The 19,844-nt window shown below is 33.0% G+C and overlaps 1 long non-coding RNA gene and 5 other non-coding genes across 7 annotated transcripts; 5 read left to right on the top strand and 1 right to left on the bottom strand.

The window, feature by feature from the left end:
• Positions 1 to 4,586: 4,586 nt before the first annotated feature.
• LOC111914499 (uncharacterized) lies at positions 4,587 to 10,832 on the bottom strand. Of its 2 annotated transcripts, XR_002857824.3 has the most exons (6): positions 10,021 to 10,832; positions 9,662 to 9,715; positions 9,504 to 9,587; positions 9,195 to 9,412; positions 5,047 to 5,124; positions 4,587 to 4,897 (listed from the first exon to the last, which is right to left on the bottom strand). It is a non-coding gene; the product is annotated as an uncharacterized LOC111914499 (long non-coding RNA). The 2 variants fall into 2 exon arrangements; XR_002857823.3 differs by lacking the exon at positions 9,662 to 9,715 and having other exon boundaries at positions 10,021 to 10,828.
• A 7,599-nt stretch (positions 10,833 to 18,431) lies between these two features.
• Positions 18,432 to 18,591, top strand: LOC111914547 (small nucleolar RNA snoR134). Its single transcript, XR_002857852.1, has one exon. It is a non-coding gene; the product is annotated as a small nucleolar RNA snoR134 (small nucleolar RNA).
• Positions 18,592 to 18,813: 222 nt separating this feature from the next.
• On the top strand, positions 18,814 to 18,901 carry LOC111914542 (small nucleolar RNA U36a). The gene has a single exon (XR_002857847.1). It is a non-coding gene; the product is annotated as a small nucleolar RNA U36a (small nucleolar RNA).
• Positions 18,902 to 18,975: 74 nt separating this feature from the next.
• On the top strand, positions 18,976 to 19,066 carry LOC111914550 (small nucleolar RNA Z223). The gene has a single exon (XR_002857855.1). It is a non-coding gene; the product is annotated as a small nucleolar RNA Z223 (small nucleolar RNA).
• Positions 19,067 to 19,121: 55 nt separating this feature from the next.
• Positions 19,122 to 19,237, top strand: LOC111914528 (small nucleolar RNA Z278). Its single transcript, XR_002857834.1, has one exon. It is a non-coding gene; the product is annotated as a small nucleolar RNA Z278 (small nucleolar RNA).
• A 100-nt stretch (positions 19,238 to 19,337) lies between these two features.
• LOC111914536 (small nucleolar RNA snoR97) lies at positions 19,338 to 19,446 on the top strand. The gene has a single exon (XR_002857842.1). It is a non-coding gene; the product is annotated as a small nucleolar RNA snoR97 (small nucleolar RNA).
• The last annotated feature ends 398 nt before the right edge of the window (positions 19,447 to 19,844 follow it).

Below are 19,844 nucleotides of genomic sequence, written 5' to 3'. Positions count from 1 at the left end.
AGGCGATAGACACACGTTGCTTAGTCTTCAAGTCATTAATATATATATATATATATATATATATATATATATATATATATATATATATATATATATATATATACACACACTAGTGGTGGACCCGCGCAAAGCTGCGGGGACGCATAATTTCTTTCAGCAATATGTTTCGTTTACAAAAATATTATGTTCAAAAGAAAATACATGTCGAAGACAATAGAATCCAACTTTGATGTTAGTAGTTGTAGGGAAAATGTTTCATTAGTGTATAATTCCTTAATATACATGTCTACAAATGAACTTTTATACCAAAAAATCTAATAGGAATCGAAACCGAAACATTTTATTTGGTGTGGTTCTCAATTCTCCCAAATCTATTATTCTTTTTATTTTCGGTTAGTAATTAGAACCGGGTAGGGGTATCCTGATTCTCCAAATCCATCGCTTTCGGTTATAGATTATTTCAGTCCGAGGACGGTTTCAGAACACACGTCTAGAAATTTATTTGCATTTTGTTGTTAATTATCAAAATATTAAAAAAAAAAACAATTGTATCGTACAACTTTTAACATTTTTATTCAAATATTAATTATATTGGTAATTGTGAAGTGATCATATTTGTTAGGGCACTGATAAATTCACTTTCATTTTTTATCCATCCACTTAATATGTTTGTAATTTTCCTTTTATACCCTTTTTAAACCACTTGTCACAGAAAAACGGAGTAATACGTTAACATGGTTTCTCTCCCCATTTTAATTTTCTAACCTATTTTTTTATTTGATGGGATAATGACTTGAAAGGGTAATGAACTTTCGATTTTTGTCACATTCAGTCACTAAACTTTTTTTCGTTATCTATTTGTCATTGAACTATTGAAACTGTTCATATTTTACCCTTATGACCGGCTGTTACCGGTCATAAGGGTAAAATGTGAACAATTTCAATAGTTTAGTGGCAAATAGATAACGAAAAAAAGTTTAGTGACTAAATGTGAACAAAATCGAAAGTTCGTTTCCCTCTAAAAAGTTCAATGACTAAATGTGAACAAGCTTTCTATTGTATTATGTTTTAGCAAAATTATTTATTTTTGTTTAATTGTAGCAACATTTGTTGATGAAGAAATCTATGAAATAAAAAAACAAAATATAACATCCGGATTTCCAGGTATCATCATTTAAGTATTTTTCTTTTGAGTTAAGAAGAGAGACTCGACGAGTTGATGCCTCAACTCGTCGAGTAAGGTCGCGACTGATGACTCAGATTAATGAATGAACTCGACGAGTCGGTGAGGCGACTCGACGAGTCCGCGCTGTTAGCAGAAACCCTAAATCTTTGGGCCCGAGCCATATTTAAAGCCACTTATGGCCTTCAATTGCGACTACCATTCCCATAAGTGAGAACCCTAGCGAGCTTGAGTGTGTAGAGTGAGAGGAAGGGCTATCTTGAGCTTTTTGGTGTGATAGATCTGGACCCTTCTAGGTTCAGAGAGCTGAGAATATGAAGCTTTAGTAGAGTAAACCTTGGGGTTCGAAGTTAGGAAGCATTTATGGGATTTTTATGGTATATATAGTTACTTTCATCTTACACATAGATATGAAGTATTTTATATAAATTACGTGCTATGTGTGCATATTATTTAAATACTTGTTGTCTATGCTGGATGAACGATTTTATACATGTTTTAAAAGATTTAAACGGTATATTTATTTTATATCTATAAATATATTGCGGATGAAACATGGATAGATGAAATAGTTGGTGTGTGATGAAATAAAATGATGAGAGATAAGTGATGATAGAAAGGTGGTGATAATTAGGTAAATAGATGACGATGAATATGTGATGTAGGATGAAAGGAGATACCATAACCTTAACCAGCAATGTGGCGATGTAGTTATCTACTAGAGTATAGATGGCGACCATGGACTATTCTAGACAACCCAGTGGAAACACCAGCAGACCCATAACCTGTAGGTGATGAATTACGAGTTCAGACGATGTTGTAACTACGTATTCATGCGATGATACTCTAACCCCTTACTATGAATTACGAGTTCAAACGATGTTGTAACTACATATTCATGGGATGTCACAAATTTCGCATGCCAAACCAATGGTCATAATTCACATCAGTGAGAATGGTTCATTTTTTTGTAAAACCAAAATCAGATTGGAAATTTTGATTTTTTTTTTTTGGAAAATGTCAAACCATTGGTTTTTTATTTTGGTTTTGGTTTTTTGTTTTTTTAAATATATTTTCAGGTTTTTTTTTTTTTTTTTTTTAATTTCATAGATTTCTTCATCAACAAATGTTGCTACAATTTAACAAAAATAAATAATTTGCTAAAACATAATATAAGAGGAGGTTTGTTCACATTTAGTCATTGAACTTTTTAGAGGGAAACTAACTTTCGATTTTGTTCATATTTAGTCACTAAACTTTTTTTCGTTATCTATTTGCCATTGAACTATTGAAACTGTTCACATTTTACCTTTATGACCGGCAACAGCCGGTCATAAGGGTAAAATGTGAACAATTTCAATAGTTCAATGGCAAATATATAATAAAAAAAAGTTTAGTGACTAAATGTGACAAAAGTCGAAAGTTCGTTACCCTTTCAAGTCATTATCCCTTATTTGATTCGAAATCCATGACCTTATTTTTTGACCCAACCTTTAATTTTTTATTTTTACCTTATTTTTTTAGATTAATTTGATTTGTATTATATATATATATATATATATATATATATATATATATATATATATATATATATATATAATCTAAATAAATAATGAAATTAATTAAAATTTTAAATAAAAAAATGAAAAAAAAACATCTAGACATGAAAAAAGATAAATGACCATTACCAACTAAATGAAGAACCATACACAAATAGAAGTCTCGTTCACGTTCGTCCGGTTTGTTTACAGTTCTAGTGTATCTAAGCAAGCATCATGCTCACAAATAAAATAATGGACAGAGATTAGAGAAATGCTATTTAAAATTACAGTCTGTGACCGTTATTTTATTACCGCATTACCATCATAAATTACATACATAGTCATTATGGTTGGTTTAATTTATAGAAGCTAAATTAATAATATATTGGAAATGAAAAATGAAATAAATGACAAATTGAAAATAAATATATCTTAAAATTATGACAAAATTACATATGGCCAATTAAATAAAAGAAAGACATGTGACAAAATTATTTTTATTTATTAGGATAGATAAGATATATATAAAATATATATGATTTTTACATGATTCGGATATATGTTGGTGTGGTGTTGTTATCACTAGGGGTGTTCGTTTGGATGGATCGGTTTGATCCGATCCAATTAAGTGAATCCAAATTGATTTCGGTTTTCAAAACATGGATCCGAATAGTCCAATCTAAATACAAATCCGATCCGATCCGATCCAATTACAATTCGGTTGGATCGGTTTTTATAATTCGGTTTTCAAAAAACGAAACATTTTAAAACGATATATATAATTATAATATTACCCAAATTTACACAAGAGCCAAAAACAAATTATTTAGTTGTGTTTTGAAATTTATAAACAACTATTAAGAAGATATATTATGGTTAAATATTTTATAGATAGAAAACTTTTGAGAGAAAATACATATTAATGTTTTTTTTATCGGATGAAATGTTTTGAACCTATTTGAAAAAATAAATTACCAAATTAATAAATAACTATGGATATATATTATAAATAGATAAATATTAGTAAATGTTTATTCGGTTTTTTTGGACTATTCGGTTCTTATTTTATAAACCAAAACCAATCCGAAATCCAAAATTATAATTCGGTTTTTTTAAAAACCAATCCAAAAATCCGAATATCCGAACCAAATAGTCCAATCCAAATTGTCCAATTGGATAATTTGGTTTTCTCCGAATAATGAACAGTCCTAATTATCACGTCTACATGTTTTTTTTTCATTTATTTTTTTTAATATATATATATATATATATATATATATATATATATATATATATATATATATATATATATATATATATATATATAATCAAAATTAAAATAATACAAAAACTAAAAATACGTAAAAATTAAAAATTAAAGGTTGGGTCAAAAAAATAGGGGCATGGATTCCTAGTATACAAATCAAATAAAAAATAGGTTACAAAATTAAAATGGGGAGAGAAACTATATTAAGGAGTCATTGATTGTTTTGTGACGGTGGTTTAAAAGGGTATAAAACATATTAAGTGGACGGATAAAAAAATAGAAGTGGATTTATCAAAGCCCTATTTGTTAATTGTAAAGTAGGTAATGTTCTATGAAAACAAAATAACCAAATGCAAGATTGGTTTAAAATAGGAATAACATTTTGGAGATGTTTATTATATTGTTACCCGGCATGATATCTAATAAAATAATAATATATATTTAAGATTTCAATATCAATATGTAATTGTTGAACCGAAGGAGAACCACTAAGAAAAATATGAGTAACCTATTGTATATAATTAACATTTTCAAATAAAAAAGCAAACAACCACGATTTTGACTCCGTATTTTTATTATCTAACAAAATAACCAATAAATAAATAAAATTTTCAACTTTAGACATAGATACAACAAATAACAAAATCATATTTTTCTGCCAAAGAAGCAGCAAACAAACTCCATTCTAGATGATTTCTCAGTAGTAATTTGTAAGAAACATAAATGGCAAGAAACTTTGTTAGAATAAGATACAAAACCCAATAACATTTGAAGCATCACACCACAAAATTAATCAGAAGAGGCGGTATGCAACTCCAACCAAGATGATTTATAGTAGCAAGGTAGATATCCCGAAACAGCAACGAACCTTGTTAATCCTATGTGATTTATAGCCTTCACCAGAATCTAGATATATTTGCAAATCAACATCAACATCTCAACTTGTATAAAAATCATATTTTCAAGAAAAATAAATCAAAAATCTATAGCAAACTCACTGGAACAGCAAGAAAGAAATGCAATAACTAAAAAAACAAACCAGTAAGAACTCAAACCTGTGAGAACTTGAAACCACCTCTTTGGAATAAAACTCGTTAGAACTCTAACATATGAGATCACAAAGGAGTAAAATCCTGCCAAATAATTGTCAAAAAAAGGCCATTATTTTTTAATTACATATTACGAAGTATACACTGAAAAAATTGTATAACCATGTTGTTCTTAAAAGTATTAATCCTTTGCAACTTGTTGAAACAATGATCGTTTATTTGTTTTCTTGTGTAATATCCTGGCAAATAATTGTAACGCCCAAAGTTTTGAAGGCCAAGAAAGGAAAGAAAACCCTAACTTTAAGGGGGGGACTCGGCGAGTCCAAGGAGGAACTCGGCGAGTCCAAGCGGGATCCGGGTCGAGGAGTAAGTGACCGACTCGGCGAGTTGGCCAAGGAGACTCGGCGAGTCAGGTCCGTTCGAGGAAAACCCTAAATTCGGGACTTGGGGCCTATTTAAGCGCCTCATTCTCTTCCCTAGGGTTCCTTTACTGCCTCTTTAACCCAAAATGCCAAACTCTAGCCGTCATATCCATTGATTGAGCCAATTGTTGTCTTGAGGAGTGCATTAAAGCTTGGAGAAGGAAGAAGGATCTTGAAGGTGCAAGGAGGGGGCTATAGATCTGGGATTGGGAAGATATTTCTGAACATCTGAAGGTATTAAGTCGTTTCCCTTCCTTTAGATCTATTTTGGTTGTGAGTTTTGGGGCTTTTAGCCATGAGTAGTGATCCATTTGAGTTAGAAGTCGGATCTGGAGTTGCTACTTCAGATCTAAGTATATTTTGGTCTTGGAAAGCATAACGTTTCAGCCCTTGAGTTGGTTATGGAGCCTCTTTGCCTTAAACCCTAGTTTATGGTGTATTTTGCCTAGATCTCCTTCTCTACACGTAAAGTTTGCAACTTTACGTGAGGAATAGGCTTGAGAAGGGTAGATCTACAGTTTGGAGTCCATACATGACTCAAAAGTCCTCTGCATGTATAGAGATCTGAATGGACTCGGCGAGTCCTTTGAGTGGACTCGGCGAGTAACAAGAAGATGAGGAGGAACTCGACGAGTGGGATGAACAGCTCGTCGAGTCAGATGAAGTTGGGCAGAAACTCGGCGAGTTGGATGAACAAATCTGCGAGTCTGTTGAAGGTTGTCTTGGACTCGGCAAGTCTGTTCTTGGACTCGGCGAGTCAGGTCGCGAAACCCCAAACCCTTCAAGTTGAGACTCGAATCAGTGAGTCGAATGGAGACTCGGTGAGTTGGACAGGTCAGGACTCGGTAATCGGTAGACTCGGCGAGTCATGGACTGACTCGACGAGTCGAGTCGCGAATAGAATGACTCTGAACATATGAACTCGGCGAGTCAATAGGGTGACTCGGCGAGTCAATAGGGTGACTCGGCGAGTAAGGTTGACCTGGAAGGTTGACTTTGACCAGGACTTTGACTTTGACCAGAGTTGACTTGATTGTCTTTCGGGAGTCGGTTAGACTCAATGTTGCATTGATATTGGTAGCTCGGGGAGCGAGTGGAGCAGGAGTTCAGAGAGTTGTCGGGCAGCAGCTAGTGGGTTCATCAGTCAGTTCAGCCAGTGCAGGTGAGTTTCCCTTTGTATGAATGGGTCCACGGCCACAATGTCGGCCCATGTATTGATGAGTAGAAGACCCGAGGGTTAGCCCTAGGCACAATATGCTAGTATGATATTCGAGACGAGGTCCAATGATAGAGGGCGGGTGCCCAATGAATGGTTTATGTGATAGTTTATACTTGTTGTCTGTGCGATACTTGTATGTGCCTGGTAGGGAGGTGAGTGTGGGCGAGGTCCCGTATCTCACCAATAGCAGAGTGTGGATGGTGTTCCACATCTCAATAGCAACAGATCAGGGGCGAGGCCCAAGTTAAGGAAGGAGTGAGGGTGGGCTGGGCCCGTAGCTCACTATCAGCAGGAGTATGGACGGGGTTCCATAACTCATCAGTAGCAGGACAAGGGCGGGGCCCAGAGATAGGCGAGGCCTTAGGACAAGATCCGTTAGTATGTGTTTAGCTTATGTGATGTGATGTGATATGTTTATGTACTATTATATGTTAGTGGGCGAGACCCTGTGACAAGCGAGGCCTAAGTGAAACATATCTGTATCCGAGCGGGGCTCGAAGCCAGGTGGGACCTGGAGAGGCGGGGTTGTTGTAGCGGAGGAGGCCCGAGGTAGGGGGCGAGGCCCAGGATAGCGGGCGTGGCCCAGTATGTGCAGTATGTGGTTATGCATGGTATGTGGTAGGCTAGGTAACTCACTAAGCTTCGTGCTTACTGTTTTCAGTTTTGGTTTCAGGTACTTCTGGTAGCGGAGAGAAGGGCTCGGGGTGATCGCATGGCACACACCATAGATTAGTCAGTCTGGGAATGTTTACTCTGATAACAAACATGTATTTTGGAAACTAATACTCTGTTTATGTTTTGAAATGATGAATTTGCTTAAAGTAATGTTTTATTAAAAGAAATTTTTAGTCTTAAATTTTGGGACGTTACAATAATTCTCAATTTAGCAACCATTGTTATAAACATATAAATAGATCAAAATTTTATTTAAAAAAAAGAATTATTAATAACCAACATAATTATGCATAAAAAACATCAGATCAGATTGATGCCTTGAAGGAGCACCATTATCGATAGTGAGTAGGTGACAATACTTTGTAATTTATGCATCATTCACAATTAAAGACGGGGCTAACCTAGAGGCCTCAAATTTGTTATGACGAAGTAATTGTATTCCAATCCATAAGAGTATGATGCTATAATAAACAAATAAAATGAAGTATGTTGCTAACTCATGCAATTCATAATTTCAAAAGCTCATTTCATATGATTTTAAAAAATCATTTCATATAATTTTAAAAACTCATGCATATAATTATTGATCTTAATCAGTTTAAATAAAAAAAATGGAAAGATTATTCCTATATTTTGCAATAGTAATATAGTGAAAATTCAAAAAAAAAAAAAAAAAGTGAAACTTTTGATCTAACGACCAAAAATTGACAAATGTTGCCATCAAAGAAACATGTACTTACAATAGATGCATCCTAAATGCCTTATATTTCAAGGTCAACTCCACCAAGGTCAAATTTTAACAGACCCACAAAAGTATGTCAAATCGATTAATAAAATAAAATATCTCAGATCCGTATCCCGCATCTACAATAAAAAAAATAGCAATATAATTTAAAAAATAAAGAAAAACTATTTCTTGCATTTAACTGGAAAAAAAATAAGCGTAAATGAATTTAAAAAAAACTGCAACACACTTTACTTTCTTTATGAAAAGGCTTAAAAAAGGGCAAAGTGCAAGAAAGTTTTATCCTTTAGTTGATTCATCACAACCACGTACTTTACATGTTATCTTAGAGCATTTTATCTCTTCTTTCTACAATTTAAAAAAAAAAAAAAAAAACAAATTCATACCATATTCATAAAATCTACTAAGTTATAGCATACTTTTTTATTTGTATCTACTACTGTCATGACAAAATGTTACCAAATTATACAAAAAGGATAAAGTATCATCGACCAATGACAAAAAAGTAGAAAGCCAATTAGTCCTGAGGGGGTTTCATGTAAGCACATCACACTTTTACTTGCATAAGAAATGAAAATTAATAGAATGGAAAGAATATCATTCCTTCAAGAAGGGTCAATTTCATTCCATCAAGCGAAATAAATATTTTCTTACGTTCAATAGAATATAAAAATAGTATATTTTAACAACCGTTTGATGCAGGGGGTATATTAGTAATTTCACATGCTTGAATTGATTACCTTACTTTCTGCATTATATTAGTGAATTCAAGAAGCGGGGGCCTTAAAGGATAAGGCTCTTTATTTTAGGTTGCTCAAAGTTGTTATTTTTTCATTTTGCTCCAAATGGTTAGCCCTGCTCAGATTAGGATCATCTTGGACCAATATAATGTTACGTATAGAAGATGAATTGAAATAAATCAATATCTGTTACTAGATTCATGTAAATAAGAGTAAACTCTCTTAATGGATTGAAGGGGACATCAGGTCATACAATAAATTCTACAGCAACAACAAAAGCCAACTAAATCACAAGATTATGTCAAACACAAAAAAAAATTAATTGCAAAAAAGGAGATGAAAGAAAGCCTTACCTGATAGAAATCATCATAAGAGATGGTGTGGTACTGTTCCTTAATAGGCTCAAGTAACTTGACAACCATGTTAATGTTATAGTTGGCAGCATGGCTTAACTCAAGCTTGATCTTCATAGTAACCCAGATGGTGTCTCCATTTTGTACTAATGTCATTGTTGAATCCCTACCTGAATCATCATCATATCCCCAAATCAATAACACCAAGTGTCATAGCCCTGCATACAAAGTAAAATAAATAAAACTAAACATATTTTTCCTAAAAATTTAATTATATAAAATTTGATTGTAAGCAACAAAAATTTTGACCTTAAGCAATCATATTCACTTGGCTTAAGTGCTTAACCTTGAATATGTAACCCTATCAAATATCAATCCAAGTTCCTCCATAGCCTGCAAGAATTTCATTTAAAATGTAAGTGCAGAAAAAATGGTGCATAAAGTAAAGCATTAATAAATGGTATAACCTGCAAGAAATTCCTTCTAATCACTTATCTAACACTGATGACAGGTAGCTTTCCCTAATATTTAATACACACATAAATGTCGATTATGTTCCAACATTACAAATCTACAAAAATAAATCATTTAGGGTCTGAATTTTATTTTTTAAAATGACAAATAAAAAGAAAATATGATAGCAAAAATTCAATAACACTACCAAGAAACAACAAAAACACATTTGATTCAAAAGATTTAAAGAAAAGAAAAGCAAACTTGAGACCAGGTTAAGAGGTGAGAGGAGTGAACTTGTGTTAAAGATTCTTTGAGACATTCCAACAAACATATACGATGCCTATTAATAGATCTAAATAGAAGAGCATACCATAAATGGCAAAATTTGAAACCCATTCATATAGTAGGTATTGAATGGATTCAAACCGTCGCCATTTCTTGAAATGCGTCCGGATCATGTTGAACCCAACTTATTGTGTTGATGGCGCAGTGTGAGCGGTGGTTGTGAAGAAAATCAGAGGCGAAGACGTTGATGGCAGAGAGGAATAGAAGTGATGGATACGGTGGTGGTGACGTTAGGAATCCGAAATGGCGAATGGTATGAGAAGGCTTTTGCATGTTATTGAAGGCGGCTGTAAGAGGGAAAGAGACCCTGATGGTGCAGTCGATACGGTGTTGTAAAGATAGTGGTGAATGATCGACGAATGTCTATGTTAGAGAGAAGTGGTAAGGGGGTGATAGTGCCGACGATAAATTGCGGCTTAGGGTTTGAGATACAGAGCATCGTGATAAACAACATTGTGGTTTGCAGTCACATAATGATATGCCAAAAATAGCCACTCGCCCTGCCTTCAGCAAAGCATTAAAAGAGGAGGATAGAACCAGAGATGCAATTGTCGGAAGCAGGGGCGATGTGAAGAGGGGGCAGATAATGAAATCAGGGCAAGCCAAGTTATTTAACATAAATCCATGCGCCAAGAATGAGGAGAGTGCTGGTGGTGGTTACATTAACTGATGAGGGAGATGATAGGGTCGGCAGCTTTCGTTTTTTGAGAGAATAAAATGAGAGAGTTTGTGAAGGAGACGGGAGCCGAAATATTTGGGATTCAAGATGGGACAGAATCTATTGATTTTAGCCGATATATCAGGATTCTAAGAGGATTAGGTATGACTTGATCAACGTTTAAGAGCACTACGTGTGCAATTAAATATAACACCAGGTGTCACATCACATACCACATCATTAATGTTATAACACCAAGTGAGGAAACGATCATCATATTGTATCTTGTTATGACATCAATTTTTTTTCCATTTTATAATTTATTTTTTATTTTTTTAATTTAGACAAATATTTTTTAAATATAACATAATAAATCAAACATAATGTTTAAAAATTATAAATAACATATAATAATTTTTAAAGATTAAAATTAACATAGAGATTAAATTACACAAAACATCCAAAAACAAAAAAAGAAATAACATCCAAATTACAAAAAAAAAAAAATACAACGATATTCATTATCGTTATTGTTACCATATAAGATATAATCCGCCAAGTCTTTTCGAAGTTGTCTGTGTTTATTTGCTTCCTGAATGTCAACAACGCGATGCAAATAATATGTTGTTCCTGGTTAAAAGTGAACGTGTCTGGGCTCCGTTGGGATATAGTGTGCAATATTTCGCCCTTTATCTTCTACTATCATGTTATGGATAAAGTTTGAAACTTTATCTATCTAAACATCATTGTGATTTAGATCTAAATGTTAGAGACTTAAACTTAATGGATTAAGTTGAAAAATATGCACTTTTGGTCCCATTTGATGCTTAAAGGCTAGATCTTGATGGTTTGGACCATTCTAATAGATAAAGTTGGAAACTTTATCCATTAGGGAGCTTTTAGGATCCATAAAAATGTAATCTTGATCCTTCTATACCTTCCATTAGAGTATCATGATGTCTTAATGGATTAATAAGTTAAGGTTCTAGCTTTCAGACCTTTTTCTAGACATGGAAAGTCATAAAGGTGGAAACTTTATGACTTAGAATGATTTTGTAGGACTAGATCTGATTGTTGGATGAAAGGACTTAAGAGATTAAGCACTTAATGGAAAAGTGTCATTTGGCCGGGTACGTTGGACGTACCTTCGAGTACACTACGCGTACTCATATGGGGTCCTGATTCTGGTTGGTAAGTACGCCATGTGTACGAGCTGAGTACGTTGGGCGTACTCAACCTGAAGTTTGATTTGTTGACTTTGACTTTCGTTGATCGTTGACTTTTGACGAAGTTTGACCTTGGGCCAAACTTGAGGGTTTTGGCCTATTAACTAAGATTTTATATAGTTTTGGTATTGATAGCTCGTAAAGTCGGTGGGGCAGCAGCTAAGGATTTCTTCTGGGGAGCTTTTGTATTCAAGGTGAGTCTCTCCTCACTGTCTATATGGGTCGAAGGTACCAATGTCGTGCCATTTGGTTTATGTGACGTAGGAAGACCCAAGGGTTAGCCCTAGGCATTATGTATGAAAGACAAGGAGTGGCTCCTGACGCATTGTATGCTATTATGTATGATAGGAAGATACGGGGGTCAACCCTAGGTATTATGTATGAAAGACCAGGAGGTGGCTCCTTGAACACTGTATGCTAATTAGCTAAGTATAGTAGTATGTATGCTAGTTGTCTTTATGATGTTTGCATTGAAGACCAGGAGGTGGTTCTTGGCACTTGTCTATAAGACCTAGGGGTGGCCCCCGACTTGGCAAGAAAGACCACGTGGTGGCTCGTGGCATAATGACAATACTATGTATGACACATAATACCTTTTATTGATTATGATATGTGTATGGATCATGGTTATGTATGACATGTACGGGTCAATTGATATGTATGGTATGTGGTATTTGGGGAACTCACTAAACTTCGTGCTTACGATTTTCAGTTTTGGTTTCAGGTACCTCCAGTTTTCAAATAAAGGAGCTCAGGACGATCGCAACACATACACCTATGTTTTCCGCAATATGTGATTTTTGGGAATGAACTCTGATAAATGTTTTATTTGAAATGCTTTCTAATGTGTGAACCAAGTTACACATGTGTTTTAGTTATATTAAATACCTACATATTTTGAAGCAAAAAATTGGGATGCTCCATATCCAAAATAAAGAAGCAAAATTGGGGGGAGATAGACGACGTGATTTTGTAGATGCAATTTTGAAGGAAATCATAATCCCTGATTTATTGGGATTTTTTATGAGCATATACTTATTATAATTGTTTGAAATTCAAATTTCAGAAATTTTAAAGCTTGAAGGGCATAGTGGTAATAAATTGACTCTTTTATTATAATACAAAATAGAAGTTTTCCAAAATAAAGAAGCGAAATTGAGGAAAATAGATGATGTGATTTTGTAGAACCTATTTTGAAGGAAATCATAACCCCTGATTTATTGGAATTTTGTTTATGAACATACACTTATTTTAATTGTTTTAAATCAAATTTTAAAAAAATTAAAGCTTAAATGACATATTAGGTAGTTCACTTTGAAAGTTTTTACAATAAGGAGATGCAACATGGCAATAAAATTGACTCTTTTATTAGAACATTAATATTAGAACTTGTGTAAAACTTATGTGTATAATATCTTTAGTTACTCAATTGAGTTTATGGGTTCATACCTTAAGACACTCAGATTCTCGCGCATTTGAAATATGTATTATATTAATATGACAATTGAATCTTCAAGCCACTTTTTTATTTATGTGCGAGTTTGATTTTGTGTTTTCTATTTAGTTAATCAAGGATTACATTAAAATAGAGGATGCATGTTGGTAATTTTATTGTATTGATTATTTTAGTGTAGCCAAGATTATAAGCCCAAGTGATTTTGGTTATATTTTGAGACAAAATGTACGGGGTGCACACTCATATAAATTAAGAGGACCTGGAAACATGAGGGTTCGAAGAGTAGCACCCCTGGTGGGATTCAAGGGGCATCACCCCTAGTGTGGTCCAAAGGTAGAGCATGGTGGCCCCTTGTGGGGTGTAGGGCAGCACCTAATTATTACAGAACAATGAGCCCAACCCAATTTTCTAACCAAATAACATAAGTATTGCGTCAATTCCCTTGGGCGCCGTTTCCCCCACTAATCGCCGTCTTCTATATATTTAAGAAGATTTGAACGTTAAAGAATATATAATACATAATGAAAAACATATTCTTCTCTTTGCGATTATTATATATGGGAAATAAATACACTTGCAAGGTATTTATGTGTTTAAGAATTTGGAATAAGCCTGTATTCTAATTCAATTTGATTTCGGTTTATCCCAAATCAGATTTCATGATACCCTAGACAACTGGGTCGAAATCACAGATTTTGAAAAGTGTTTTTCATATACGATACATTGATTTATCCAAGTAATTCTATTGATATTGAAACTCAAAGTCTAACACAGAGTGCTCTTATTTTGTTAGATGCCATGTATTTTTCGTGAAGCTACCTGCAATCTAAGTTTACTAGCTTGAGGGGGTGTTAGCAGGGCCGACCCAATGGCAGGGCGACCTGGGCCATGGCCCAGGGCAGCAAGGAAACAGGGGGCATCAGGCCTCGTCCATCTATTGTGGGTATACCTGTTTTATTGTCCAGAAAATATGATCCAATCCACAGTTCTATTCTAAGCGCGCCTAATAAGGGCGCAAGAGCGATTCTAAAATTTAAAGATGAAGGGCGGCAATCAGAGCGCCTAAAAATCGGACACCTTATCTTTCTTCTTGGTAAATGCAATTGCTCGCCTATTTTCGTGGAGCCATGGAGAAGACAGGAGATGCAGTAATATCATACTTGCGTACGTAATTGATTCCGGTTTTAAGAAGGGCTAGAGCCACTGATAATTCCTGATTTCTGAAATATTTTCTGGTTAGTGATTTATGAAATCCGAGTTTCCCCTTTGTACCTACATTTCAGAAATTTGTTTTAGTGTTAGAATTTCTCCCTAAGTACCACAAGTTCTCTATGCCTTTCTGTATATTAAATGTGTTACTGATTGTTTAATTTTATGATTTAAAAACCTAAAGATAAGAAATAAAATGTTCTTTTCATATCTAACTGTGATCAGAGTCGATAAAAGACCTATTAAATCCGTAAAGATACGAAAAATATCTTACATTTCCCTTATAACTATTACCAAAATATTTTTTTTCTCCAAACTGTAATTCTTGTTGAGAAAAGCAAGTTGTTAAATTAATTTTGATTGTCATTTGTCCATAAGCCCTAAACTAAATCAAAATGAAAATGTAGAAAATTAGCTTAATCTTTACTAGAAAATAATCTACTTTCATTAAGTGATTTATTAGATAATCGAAAACAGAGAATCTTGAATACTATTAGAAATTCAGAAGAATTGCGCGAGGGGATAATGTGAACACACTTTTAATCAAGGTCCGTGACACTTATCTAAAATTATAACTTAAATTGTATTCGTTTAAACAAGTGTGGAACACTTAAAGTTTGTTTTAAATTCATTGTAGTGAAATATATTTGGATGCACTTTGACTACTGTTGCTTTTTATCGAATGGGAATTATTCTCTAGTGAGAATATCTATTTTTTGGCAATTAATTTAGGCTTTCATTTATGTATTTAGTTTTGTGATTTTTTTTTTGTCAGGTTATTGAAACTAAAGTGAAAGAGGTATTAAGAAGTTCATGAAGTTAAAGATATGCTTAGATACAAGTACATAGGATTTTATCTTTCTTTTGTGAAAATTGATGATCTTTTGTGATAAGTGAACACCGCCAACTCACTTTATATATTGATTTTTTCTCTTACTTTTTACCTATAGTGGATTCTCTTGCTTAAAGTTGGTTACCATTTTGTGTCTCCTTCTTAAAGTTTATTGCTATTGTTTTTTCTTAAATTGTGTTCTTTATGTCAATCATCTATTTTGCTTCTTTTTCAATGCTTGTTATAATTACGCTAGCTCCCCGCCAGCTTTTTTTAATAATATTTGTTGTCGTTCCAATAATAAGTAAATAATGTTTTTGCTTCAAAGAATGTATGGGGATAATGTTTTAGATGAAGTTTGCAAGTTTGCATATGTATCATTATGAATTATTTTAAAGAAAAAATGAGTTTAAGTTTGCTTTCAAAAGATTAAGTTGTATATAGTTTAGTACAACATGCATTGTGTGGTACAAAAAGGGGTATTATTAGTCTTTTTGCCCTGGGCATGGAAAACCTATGGACCAGCCTGGGTGTTAGCTTCAGTTTTACTTAAGTTATGTTAGTTAGTTAGTGTTGGGTAGTTAGCTTGTTAAAGTTTAGTGGCGTTAGTGTAAAAAAAATTTGGCACAAAATTGACAATTGTCAAAGTTTAGTGGCGTTAGTGTAAAAAATCATCAAACTTTAGTGCCAAGAGTGTAAATAAGTAAAAGTGAAAGTTTCGTGGCAAAAATGTAAAGAAATAAAAGTAAAGTGGCAAAAATATGATTTGGAAAAGGTTTCTGTTAAGGTAAAAGTGTAAAGAAATAAAACTAAAGTGGTAAAAGTATGAATTGGAAAAGGTTAAGGCAAAAGTGTAAGGAAATAAAACTAAAGTGGCAAAAGTATGAATTGGGAAAAGTTAAAAGTGGCAAAAGTATGAATTGGAAAAGGTTAAAGCAAAAATGTAAAAAAAAATAAAAGTTAAGTGTCAAAAGTATGAATTGGGAAAAGTTATTGTTAAAAGTATCCATGTGCTTTAATATATATATATATATATATATATATATATATATATATATATATATATATATATATATATATATATATATATATATATATATATATATATATAGTTTTCTCCAAAAAAAACTTTGTTTTTATATGTAGAAAAAACTGAAAGCTCAATCTTTATACATGTCTAACTTTAACCAACTGCAAACCATTGAGAATATGACTTATTAAGGTAATTAACTTTTCGGTATGACCATATGACATGTTATATCAGGTTAAATCCTAGATGTGAACGCTTTCAACAAATTCGTTACCTAGATGTGTACAAAAAAATAGTTACCCAAATATAAACAAAACGAAAAGTAAAAATTAAATTAAACGAATGGTCCCTGTGGTTTGGGGGAATTTGTGTTTTTGGTTTCTAACTTGTTTTTTTAAGTTGGATGGTCCCTACTGTTATTTTTGTTGCGCGTTTGGTCTCTGTCTTACCTAAAAAGACAATTGTGCCCTTATTAAATTATTTTTGAATTAATTTTCTTATTTATGTATTTATTTTTTACATATTTAAAAAAATTAATAGACCACACATATTTGTATCTCCTCGAATGATCCCTGCTGTTTATTTTTTAATTAATTTAATTTTTTAACTCGGATGGTCCCTACTGTTTAATTTTGTTACGAACCTGGTCTCTGTCTTACCTAAAAAGACTATTATGCCCTTATTATTTTTTTTAATTAATTTTCTTGTTTTTGTACTTATGCTTTATATATTTAATAAAAGTTAGTAGACCCCACATATTTGTATCTCTTCGCCATCCCATCTTTCATCATTCTCAACTTCTATTTATTTTCAATCTTTAGTGATATCGACGTCTTCATCATCACTTTTTTTTTCGGTCATTCAACTCCGTCGAATCAACACCACAACCCACTAAAGATGAAGAGACAGTAGGTTATGGTGTTGGTTCGCCAGAGTTGAAGTACAAAAAAAAAAGGATAATGAAGACGTCGATGTTACTAAAGATGGAAAAGAAATAAAAGATGGGAAGGATAAGAAATGAGATGGTGATCGGTAAGACCCAAATAAAATTTCTCAAATGTGGTTTCAGGTTTACGGTAAGGAGATACATATATGTGGGATATATTAATTTTTTTTTATAAAAAATACAAACATAAATAAGAAAATTAATTTAAAAAAATTAATAAGGGAAAAATAGTATTTTTAGGTAAGACAGAGACCAAACGTGTAACGAAAATAAACAGTAGAGATCATCCGAGTTAAAAAAAATAAATTAATTAAAAATAAACAATAGGGATAATTCGAGGATATACAAATATGTGTGGTTTATTAATTTTTTTAAATATGTAAAAGATAAATACATAAATAAAAAAATTAATTAAAAAATAAATTAACAAAGGCACAATAGTTTTTTTAGTTAAACAGAGACCAAAGACACAAATTCCCCCAAACCACAAGGACCATTCGTGTAATTTAATTTTTATTTTTCGTTTTGCTCATATTTGGGTAACTATTTTTCTTATACACATCTAGGTAACGAACTTGTTTAAAGCGTTCACATTTAGGATTTAACGTGCTATAGCAGGTCATAATGGTCAAATGTGAACACTTCTAATACGTTTGTTATCCAAATATATACAAAAAAAAGATATTTAATTAAATGTGAACATACCAAAAAATTAATTACCTTAATGAATCATATTCCCGCCAACAATTAGCCGCGAAGATATACCCTTTCAATCATATGAACATTAACAAAAGATGCTAAATTCCGTAAGTAACAATAATCGGTGGAACGGAAATCGTCATTCTCTAAACTTAAAGCGATAAGCGTCTTTGTTAGGAAATGGGCCGGCCCAACATAGCAACCAGGTCCGAGCAAAAAAAGAACGTTATGCTTCTAGGGTTTCAAAATACACCAGATTTGCCTATATAATCAAACATCTGCTCGACTCTAAGGTATCACAGCCTCGCATACATCTCGACACCAAATAATAGATCGTAAGTTTTTCTTATTAGAGTTTTTGTTTGATTTTAGAGATTAATCTGCATGTAGCACCCCGGGCTTCTCTGAAAAATCAAATTGGATGAAGAAGAAAGCCCCAATGCTCGTGCTAAATTAGATATACAGCCGTCAAGTGTTGCAGTTCAGCCTTTTTGTACCTTTTTCCATGGCCGTTTCTGTGTCAAATCGACCGCTACAGATCATCAAATCTATGTTTTTGTTTATCTATTTTATATATTCTGCCTCACCACACCTTAAGCCTTTCTCTTTAATTTCTATTGGAAAGAGGTCTAGTCATGGAGGCATATAGTCAACCCTAGGCGGCGTTAACGTGGAGGTTTAAATTTTTTTACTGTTTTTTCCTCTAAAAATTTCCGCTATATCTATAAATTTCTTGCACGTTATGTTGATTAATCTGTTTTTCGGCAATGACTTGACGATTTATCCGCGCTTCTGAGATTGATCAATGAAGTAAAGGATATAAAATGGTTGAATTTCTTAATCTGAGCCGATTATGCAAATTTTTTATACTCTTAAAATGATTTTTGATGTTTGATTATGTTTTTCTAGAAGATTTTTGTAAACTATTGCAGTGATGATTAAATATACAGCTTTAAGCCAGTTCTGCTTCTGAAAATTCGTGATTGATAGAGCTGTTTTTTACTCTGAGCAAATTTCTTTTCGAGTTTTAATTAAACTGATTTTAAAGAATATCTATTGATTTTAAGTAAGCCGGTGATGATATAATCCACATTTATGAGGTGCAATGGATCCGAGACCCTGTTTTACAGGGAGAACCACTTGGTGAAGCTGTATTTCAAATGATATTACTGGATTTAACTGAGGTTTTGTCGATATAATCGATCAAGCTTATTCACTATTAGTTGAAATTGTTTCTATTCAATTAATATAAAATTTATTGAGTTTAAACTATATTCTTTGCCTTGAAATACTCAACGGTTTGGAGTCTGAAAAAACTCATAGAGCATCGTGTTGTCATCAGCTTCTTCTTTCGTAACATTAACGAGATTGGAGTTAAATAACAGCACTAGATTTCTATCAAATATATGTTTGGTGATTATTTATTTTATGTTTTTGTAGTGTATTTCTGTATTTGTTGGTTTTAGGCTTCTTGCTTGAAGCCCTGTCGTACCCCTGTCGTACCGTTTTAGATGATTCGCAGGGTTTTTGCACTTGGTTTGTTTGGAGGAGTGTTCTAAGGTTAGAAAATGAGGTTCCAGAGGAACACGTATTGTAGTTGTCTAATTATAGCTTACTATTTAAAGTAAGCGGGATTCTCATATTCAGTGTCTCGTGAGTATACAAATGACAATCTTCATTACAAATGACAATTTTCATTTTCGTATTTGCAAAAAAGCTTTTTTTAATCGCATTATCTCGTAACATAAAATGGCTCATGGCAATTATTTCTTGTAGAACTTAAACAGTCTTTG

Source organism: Lactuca sativa, chromosome 3 (genome assembly GCF_002870075.4).
Source record: "Lactuca sativa cultivar Salinas chromosome 3, Lsat_Salinas_v11, whole genome shotgun sequence".
NCBI classification, from domain to species: Eukaryota; Viridiplantae; Streptophyta; class Magnoliopsida; order Asterales; family Asteraceae; genus Lactuca; species Lactuca sativa.
The sequence above is the reverse complement of the archived record's forward strand: the minus strand, read 5'-3'. Positions and strand labels throughout refer to the sequence as shown.